The sequence below is a fragment of the Neovison vison genome, chromosome 3 (assembly GCF_020171115.1).
Source record: "Neovison vison isolate M4711 chromosome 3, ASM_NN_V1, whole genome shotgun sequence".
NCBI lineage: Eukaryota > Metazoa > Chordata > Mammalia > Carnivora > Mustelidae > Neogale > Neogale vison.
The window spans coordinates 219,424,439-219,432,899 of NC_058093.1; the positions used below are offsets into that span (position 1 = coordinate 219,424,439).

The 8,461-nt window shown below is 59.2% G+C and overlaps 1 pseudogene; it reads left to right on the forward strand.

The window, feature by feature from the left end:
- Nucleotides 1-1,326: 1,326 nt before the first annotated feature.
- LOC122903720 lies at nt 1,327-1,444 on the forward strand (annotated as a pseudogene).
- The last annotated feature ends 7,017 nt before the right edge of the window (nt 1,445-8,461 follow it).

An 8,461-nucleotide genomic window follows, 5' to 3' on the forward strand; every position in this document is an offset into this window, starting at 1 on the left:
ATTTGTTGGACATCTAGATCCTAACCAAATGGGATGAAATGCTAGGGCGCTGTTTGCTGGTACTGGGTTTGTACTTTTGAAATCTGCTGGTGAACACATTCTGTGCTTAACTGATTGATAAATTTGCCATCTAAAGAATTCTGTTGTAACAACTCACCATTGGTTTATATTTAGTCTTAAGTAGAGGTTAAGGTATTTCTAAGAGTACAAAATTCTGTTAAGTGTAATTAAGACTGATGGAAATGAGAAAAGCAACTCTGTATGTAAAAAGTAGGAGATATGTAAAAGAGAGATAAACAGCCCTAAGGCCACTGTCAGAGCTAAATCCATTCGTAAAAGAATGGAAGGGGAGACTGATCACCTCCCATTAGCCAGGGATACCAAAAGGGGAGGATGTCCAACCTGTTTGAATCTGGAAAATGCCTGACTGTGTGAATGTATCTCTATGGCTCCACCGCTTCCACTATGGAGTCTGAATGGACTGCACCCTAAATCTTGCAGGGCTTCATATGGCATAACGGTCATCTACTCCATGGAGTAGCCCAGTCCAGGGTTTATACAGACAGACCTTAAATAAGACGCTCCTAAGTTCCCACGAGGGACACGAGCAGGACAGCATCCAGGGACAGCCCTGCTCCAATGGCAGAGCAGATCACAGCTGTTCTCTCTGGGCTCCTCCACCCAGAATCTGAGAGATGGAACAGGGGAAATTCTGTGCAATGAATTCGGACTCTGCTTAGCACCTCTGTGTTGGCTCTCAGCCCTAGAAAAACGAGAGCCTGAGGGTCCACTTTGAGTCTAGGAAGCCATCTTCCAAGAGGAAGAAAACTCTCTGAAACTCCGTGAGCTGCTCGTCCCTCTTCTCTGATGTCTGGACTCAATGGGTCACACAAGGGCCTATGGGAGGAGCTCGGGAGTCAAGGCTTCAAATCTTGGCCATCGGAGGCTGCCAGGGACCTGACCCGATTGATACACATGCAGCTGCTGGCACGTTTCTGAATATGCTGGCTCTCTGCAGCCTCTGCATCTTTGAACAACATGTCCATCTGTCTGAAACATCATTCTGTCTCAAGCACTTAGAAACCCTCCACTACCTCCTCCTTTGTACAGAATGGGTATGACCACAAGGCATCAGTAGCCCAAGAAGGCCGGGGGCCAATGTAACTATGAACGAGAGAGATATGGTAGCTAACCAAGCCTGGACAAATTAAGGTAACAGTAGGGTATGAGAAAGTTCAGCTTCCTCCAGCAAGGGGAGGATGGTTCCATGTTATATAGGGTGTCACGTACACTCATCTGAGAATATCGGGTAAGAACCTTATGATTGTATACGGCCATACCACCCTGAAGGCGCCAGATCTCGTCTGATCTTGGAAGCTAAGAAGGGTCGGGCCTGGTTAGTACTTGGATGGAAGACTGCCAGGGAATACCGGTTGCTTTTGCTTTGCTCTCCAAGAGGGAATTTCTTGGGACGGTGGGCTACTGCAGGCTGTGGATGCTACCTTCACGGAGATGGCACAACCTCTCTACGAACTGGCTAAGGGAGGACTCACTATGGTAGAGTGTGGACAGCTGAGGCAGAAGGAGCATTTCGGGAATTACAAAGAGCCTTACTGTGTGCCCCAGCATTGGTCATCCCAGATGTTACCAAGCCCTTCCACTTGTATGTGAAGGCAGGGCTGACTAAAGAAGTTTTGACTCAGACTCTAGGGTATGGTGAAGGCCAGTGGTCTATCTTAGCAAGAAACTAGATCCAGTAGCAGCTGGGTTCCCCCTTTGCTTCTGCATAATTGCTGCCATGGCCCTCCTAGTCAAGGATGCATGCAAATTGACTCTGGGTCAAAATCTCATATTGACCACCACCCACGTTATCAAGGGCCTTCTCCGGACTCCACCAGACCAATGGATGACGAACGCCCGGGTAACGGGGTATCAGGCCCTTCTCCTCAATGAACCAAAAGTGGCCTTCCGACCCCCAGCAGTGCTAAATCCAGCCACACTGCTGCCAGAAGAGCTAGCTGACCACACGACTGTGGGGAGGTCTTAACCCAAGTCACAGGAATAAGGCCGGATCTCAGAGACACTCCCCTCCCGGATGCGGAAATGACTCTGTTCACAGAAGGGAGTAGTTACATGGTCAGTGGAAAAGAGGTATGCGGGGGCTGCAATGGTTTCTCCTGGGCAGAGACTCTGGATGTCAGCCCTGCCACATAGGATCTCGGTGGAAAAGCAAAGCTGATTGCATTCACCAAGGCACTACAGATGGCCGAGGCCACAGGCACTAACTGGAAACTACAATGTGCCTACTGGCCCCAGAGCTCTGAGCAAGGAGAATGAACCAGACTCTCGAAAAGACCTTGACAAAGTTAATTCTGGAGGCTGGCGGTGGATAGAAAATCTCCTTCATTTTACTCTCAGGGCACGATGTAATAAACAAGGTGACCCCATTTAAAATAATGTTTGGGAGCTCTGTCCTAGGTTACAGGAGGTTGCCCTAGCAGAAATGACTGATCAGTCTATACCCCAGTCACTGCAGGCATTACAGTCTGTCTTAAAAAGAAGGGATCCAAACTGCCTATACTGGAACAGAGACGGTGGAACCACATCCTTACCAACCCGGGGACTTGGTTTGGATATGTCGCTATCAAGTGGGGAATTTGGAGCCTCGTTGGAAGGGACCATTTACTGTTATCCTAACCACCCCCACAGCAGTAAAAGTGGAAGGCATCAGGGCCTGGGTTCATGCGGGTCATGTCAAACGAGCTGAGAGTAAGGATGCCCTCCAGAAATGGGAAATGCAGCCAAAAGACCCTGCTGACCATAGACTAAGACTAAAGAAACTGTGAGTGTATTGTTGCTATACTAAAGAAAATTGGGGCGATAAAATGTTAGTCTTATATGTTCAATATAAGGTAGAACCATCTGAAAAGTCAAGGATTTGACTAATCTCCAAAGAAAAGGGGGGAATGTAAGGGTGGGGCAGACTGAGTGGAGTCATCCAATCAGTAGGCCGTATGTATATCCGCTGGGAAGGTTGAAATTCAATTGGCCACCTGTGTAGGGGCGGGGCTCAACCACCCCCATAAAGGTTGCTCTGCCAGGCTGCCAAGGGGGGCTGCTGCAGGAGAGCCGGGGGCTGCTGCAGGAGAGCCGGGGGCTGCTGCAGGAGAGCCGGGGGGCTCCTGCAGGAGAGCCGGGGGGCTCCTGCAGGAGAGCCGGGGGGCTCCTGCAGGAGGGCCGGGGGGCTCCTGCAGGAGAGCCGCGGGCTCCTGCAGGAGAGCCGGGGGGCTCCTGCAGGAGGGCCGGGGGGCTGCTGCAGGAGAGCAGCGGCTGCTACAGGAGAGCGGTGAAGTCGGCGGAGAGCGGTGAAGTCGGCGGAGAGCGGTGAAGTCGGCGGAGAGCGGTGAAGTCGGCGGAGAGCGGTGAAGTCGGCGGAGAGCGGTGAAGTCGGCGGAGAGCGGAGAAGTCGGCGGAGAGCGGTGAAGTGGAGCGGAGAGCGGTGGAAGTCGCAGAAGAGCAGGGGAGTCAACGGTGTATAGAAGAGCTGTAACAGCTCTTGTAAGAGCTATAACCGCGTTTGGCGGTCCAGCCTCCACCCTCCGGCGGCGGCCCCGAGCGCCGCCGCCTGCAGCCTCCGGCGGCGGCCCCGAGCGCCGCCGCCTGCACCCTCCGGCGGCGGCCCCGAGCGCCGCCGCCTGCACCCTCCGGCGGCGGCCCCGAGCGCCGCCGCCTGCACCCTCCGGCGGCGGCCCCGAGCGCCGCCGCCTGCAGGGCCGCTGCCTGCACCCTCCGGCGGCGGCCCCGAGCGCCGCCGCCTGCACCCTCCGGCGGCGGCCCCGAGCGCCGCCGCCTGCACCCTCCGGCGGCGGCCCCGAGCGCCGCCGCCTGCACCCTCCGGCGGCGGCCCCGAGCGCCGCCGCCTGCAGCTTCCGGCGGCGGCCCCGAGCGCCGCCGCCTGCACCCTCCGGCGGCGGCCCCGAGCGCCGCCGCCTGCACCCTCCGGCGGCGGCCCCGAGCGCCGCCGCCTGCAGCTTCCAGCCTCCGGCCCCGAGCGCCGCCGCCTGCAGCTTCCAGCCTCCGGCCCCGAGCCGCCACCTGCAGCTTCCAGCCTCCGGCCTCGAGCGCCGCCACCTGCAGCTTCCAGCCTCCGGCCTCGAGCGCCGCCACCTGCAGCTTCCAGCCTCCGGCCTCGAGCGCCGCCACCTGCAGCTTCCATCCTCCGGCGGCGGCCCCGAGCGCCGCCGCCTGCAGCCCCCGGCGGCGGCCCCGAGCGCCGCCGCCTGCAACCCCCGGCGGCGGCCCCGAGCGCCGCCGCCTGCACCCTCCGGCGGCGGCCCCGAGCGCCGCCGCCTGCACCCTCCGGCGGCGGCCCCGAGCGCCGCCGCCTGCACCCTCCGGCGGCGGCCCCGAGCGCCGCCGCCTGCACCCTCCGGCGGCGGCCCCGAGCGCCGCCGCCTGCAGCTTCCAGCCTCCGGCCCCGAGCGCCGCCGCCTGCAGCTTCCAGCCTCCGGCCTCGAGCGCCGCCGCCTGCAGCTTCCAGCCTCCGGCCTCGAGCGCCGCCACCTGCAGCTTCCATCCTCCGGCGGCGGCCCCGAGCGCCGCCGCCTGCAGCCCCCGGCGGCGGCCCCGAGCGCCACCGCCTGCAACCCCCGGCGGCGGCCCCGAGCGCCGCCGCCTGCACCCTCCGGCGGCGGCCCCGAGCGCCGCCGCCTGCAGCCTCCGGCGGCGGCCCCGAGCGCCGCCGCCTGCACCCTCCGGCGGCGGCCCCGAGCGCCGCCGCCTGCAGCTTCCAGCCTCCGGCCCCGAGCGCCGCCGCCTGCAGCTTCCAGCCTCCGGCCCCGAGCCGCCACCTGCAGCTTCCAGCCTCCGGCCTCGAGCGCCGCCACCTGCAGCTTCCAGCCTCCGGCCTCGAGCGCCGCCACCTGCAGCTTCCAGCCTCCGGCCTCGAGCGCCGCCACCTGCAGCTTCCAGCCTCCGGCCTCGAGCGCCGCCGCCTGCAGCTTCCAGCCTCCCGCCTCGAGCGCCGCCGCCTGCAGCTTCCAGCCTCCGGCCTCGAGCGCCGCCGCCTGCAGCTTCCAGCCTCCGGCGGCGGCCCCGAGCACCGTCGCCTGCAGCTTCCAGCCTCCGGCCTCGAGCGCCGCCACCTGCAGCTTCCAGCCTCCGGCGGCGGCCCCGAGCACCGTCGCCTGCAGCTTCTAGCCTCCGGCGGCGGCCCCGAGCCATCACCTGCAGCCTGCAGCCTCCGGCGGCCCAGCAGTCCAGTCGTCTGTGGTCCAGTTGTCAGCGGTCCCTCGACGCCTGCGGTCCTGAGACATCTGCGGTCCAGTTGTCAGCGGTCCCTCGACGCCTGCGGTCCTGATGCCTACAGACCCTAGAGGCCAGCAGTCGGTCCTGACACCTGCAGCCCCTAGATGCCAGCATTCTGGAGGCATAAGCAGCCCTGAGATGCCAACGGCCCCTAGACACCAGCAGCCTCCCTGCAAAATGCCTCGCCACCCCGAACCACAAGTGGCCTTGTCCGCAGTGGTGGCTTCCTCCGGGTGGAAGCCTGGTCAGAGTAGCATCGTGGGGATCAGAGTCTGTGTCATCTGGGTTGTCCTCCTTGTCATTGTTGCTTCTTCGTCATTGGGAGTGGCCTCATCCAGGAAATGGTCTTGTCCAGAACAGCCTCTTCTTGGGAGCGGCCTTGTCCGGGGAGAAACTTCATTGAGCAGTGGCCTTGTCTTGGGAGTGGCCTCTTCTTGGGAACGGCTCCAATCATGGAGCGGCCTCATCTGTGGAGCAGCAACGTCATCTAGAGCAGCCTCGTCCAGAGTGGCCTTCTTGGAAGTGACCTTGTTGGGTTCATCGTCACCGCCTTTTCGTAAGAGGTAGCTCTGACCGGTAGTTTGATTCCTGATGCTTGGCGCGAAATAAAGTTTTGCTTGACTTTCGCTTTGTATCAGTCTCGTTCCTTTGATCACGGACCCTAACAAAACCACTCTAGGCGCGGTGGGCACAATCATTCCCATTACACAGAGAAGTAAACTGAGGCCCAGGCACTCGTGGCTGCCCCTGCCAGGAGAAGCCCCTGCTGTGTCTCCACTCTTACTGACATTTTACAAATGGAGAAACTGAGGCACAGAGAGGCGTAGTCTGCCAGTGGTTTGGAAGAGCCAGGGTTTGAACTCATACCTTGTGACTTCAGAGAGGTCAGCTCTTTTTTGGACCGGGGTGCGAGAGGGTAGGGGAGCAGAGGGAAAGAGAGAATCTTAAGTAGGCTCCACACCGAACTCAGATCCTGTAGCCGGATTTGATCTTATCAACCTGAGATCATGACCTGAGCCAGCCAGATGTGCCAAAGCGGGGTCAGCTCTTAATGACAATTAGGGAAGAGGGCAGGTAGCTTGTCAGTCTGGGCCTCAGTTCCCCATCTGTAACAAGATAAGGACTGGCTTAGAGTGGAGTTTCTTTATCTAGGGTACATGGATGAGCTTCTGGGGAGACAGGTGTGAATCCCTCAAAGGTGTATACAAGTGTGTGTGTGTGCACGATGTGTGCACGTGTGATGGAGGAGTGTGTATATGTGTGATGTGAGCATGTGCTAGTTTGATGGATGTTTCTGGTATATGTGTGATGCCTGTGTGCACGTGTGCGATGGATGTCTGTGGTAGGTGTGTGTGCTTCTGGGGAGGAACCACAGCTGTCATTAGAGATGACCTCTCCAAAATCTCAGAACAGTCTCTAACCTTCTCTTCTGCCTGGACTGACATGCAGCAGGCAGTCCCGGGCTGGGGAACCCCCTGCCCAGCTTGGCAGCACACCAGGGGCCTGCCCTTCAGGATCCTGCCGTGGCTTGTCCAGACCCAGACCCAGGATCTCTACTAGAAACACTCCAGCAGGAAGGATCTGCCAGCCCCTGCCTCCCTGGGACGGCCCCCTGGGACTCACCAGGGCTGGGCAGCACCAGATTCTGTGCCTAAGCAGGGTGGTGCCAATATATAGGGAGCTGCCCCCCTACCCAAGGGGACAGGCAGTGAGAACTAGGTTCAAACCCTGCTCTGCTGTCTTTGCCCCACTTAGCTTAGGGAAGTCCTGCCCCTCTCCAGCCTCAGTTTCTCTTTGTAAGGACAGCTGCACCTTCCTCATGTGGTGGGCCATTCGATGTCATGGCCATGCCAGGGCATCCACTGTCCCCTGCTTCACATGGCCTCCCGAGTGTGCCCCACTTCCTCCAAAGACATCATCACAGCATCAACTTTGCTCCCTTGGGGAGCTGCCTCCCTCCCTTCCGTGTGCCGTTTTGGGACACCTACTTTATGCTGGCTGTCTGACCTCCCAAAACACAGCTTGGTGCCTCCCCAGTTAGCCCTTGGTTTTGCCATGAGATCAGTGACTTCATTCCCCCTATGACTGATCATTCCCAAGGGGCCACCTCCTGAGAGGATCCCAGCCCCACCAAGCCCTGGGTAAGTGAGGAGGATGAAAAACCATCTCCCCAAAGGGCACTTTGGAAGGCAGCTCTGAAGGAAGGAGAAGGGATGGGCACTGGCTTCTGTTCGACAGAATGCCTGGAAGGGCATGTGAGATGGCTGGGACCCCCGCTGGGTGCCACAGGAAGAGGAGACTGCCACACATTTGGTCCGGTGATCACTGGCATACACAGTCCTCAATTACTGCCACCAAGTTCATGGGAGCTGCAGGCCACCACAGGACTTCTCCAGCAAGAGAACCCTCTCTAAAAAGGGAATTTTGAACAAGGGATCCTTCCAGGAAAAGGTGTTATCCACATTTGGTCCTGTCCTGGCTGAGGCTGGGATCTCCTGGGGTCTCCTATAAGCTCCTGGTGGTGCTGTCTGGGGGTCCCTGCCTAGTGTCAACCCCCCCCCCACCGCCCATTCCAGAGCAACCACTGGGAGCTGTGTGAACTGGGATAAGTCGCCTCCCCTCTCTGAATCTCACTTCCCGGCCTGAAAGAACAAGCTGTTGGAGATTTTCGAGATCCCTCTGGCTCAGGAGTTAGCTTCTGGGCAAGTGTGAAAGATCTGGATCTCCATGTGGAGGTCCTGGGGGTATGGCCTTCTGAAAGCCCCCGCTTTGAGCACACACTTTCCTGGGAAATGTCATCCTGTTTTCTCGTCCTCTTTCCTCCCTGCGCAGGGAGGGCAGGAAGTGCTGCAGGGACCTGGGGCTTGGTCATTTGAGGTTTCAGTGTTTGCTGAGGCAGAGAGGAGAGGGGACTGTTGGCTGTCCCTGTGGGCGGGGCCTCCTCCCTCAGGGCCCGGTCCTATCTGCTGCCAAGACCAGACCACGACCGCCAGTAAGAGCATGGCTTCCGTTACCGAGTGCTGACTGCGTGCCAGGTGCTGTGCTAAGCATTTTGCTTGCATTGTCTCCTGCCCTCCTCTCGGTCCCCAGTGAGACCGCCTTAGTATCCCCAGGTGTGCGGCTCACCTGAGGAGGGCCAGGGAGGGAGGGGTGC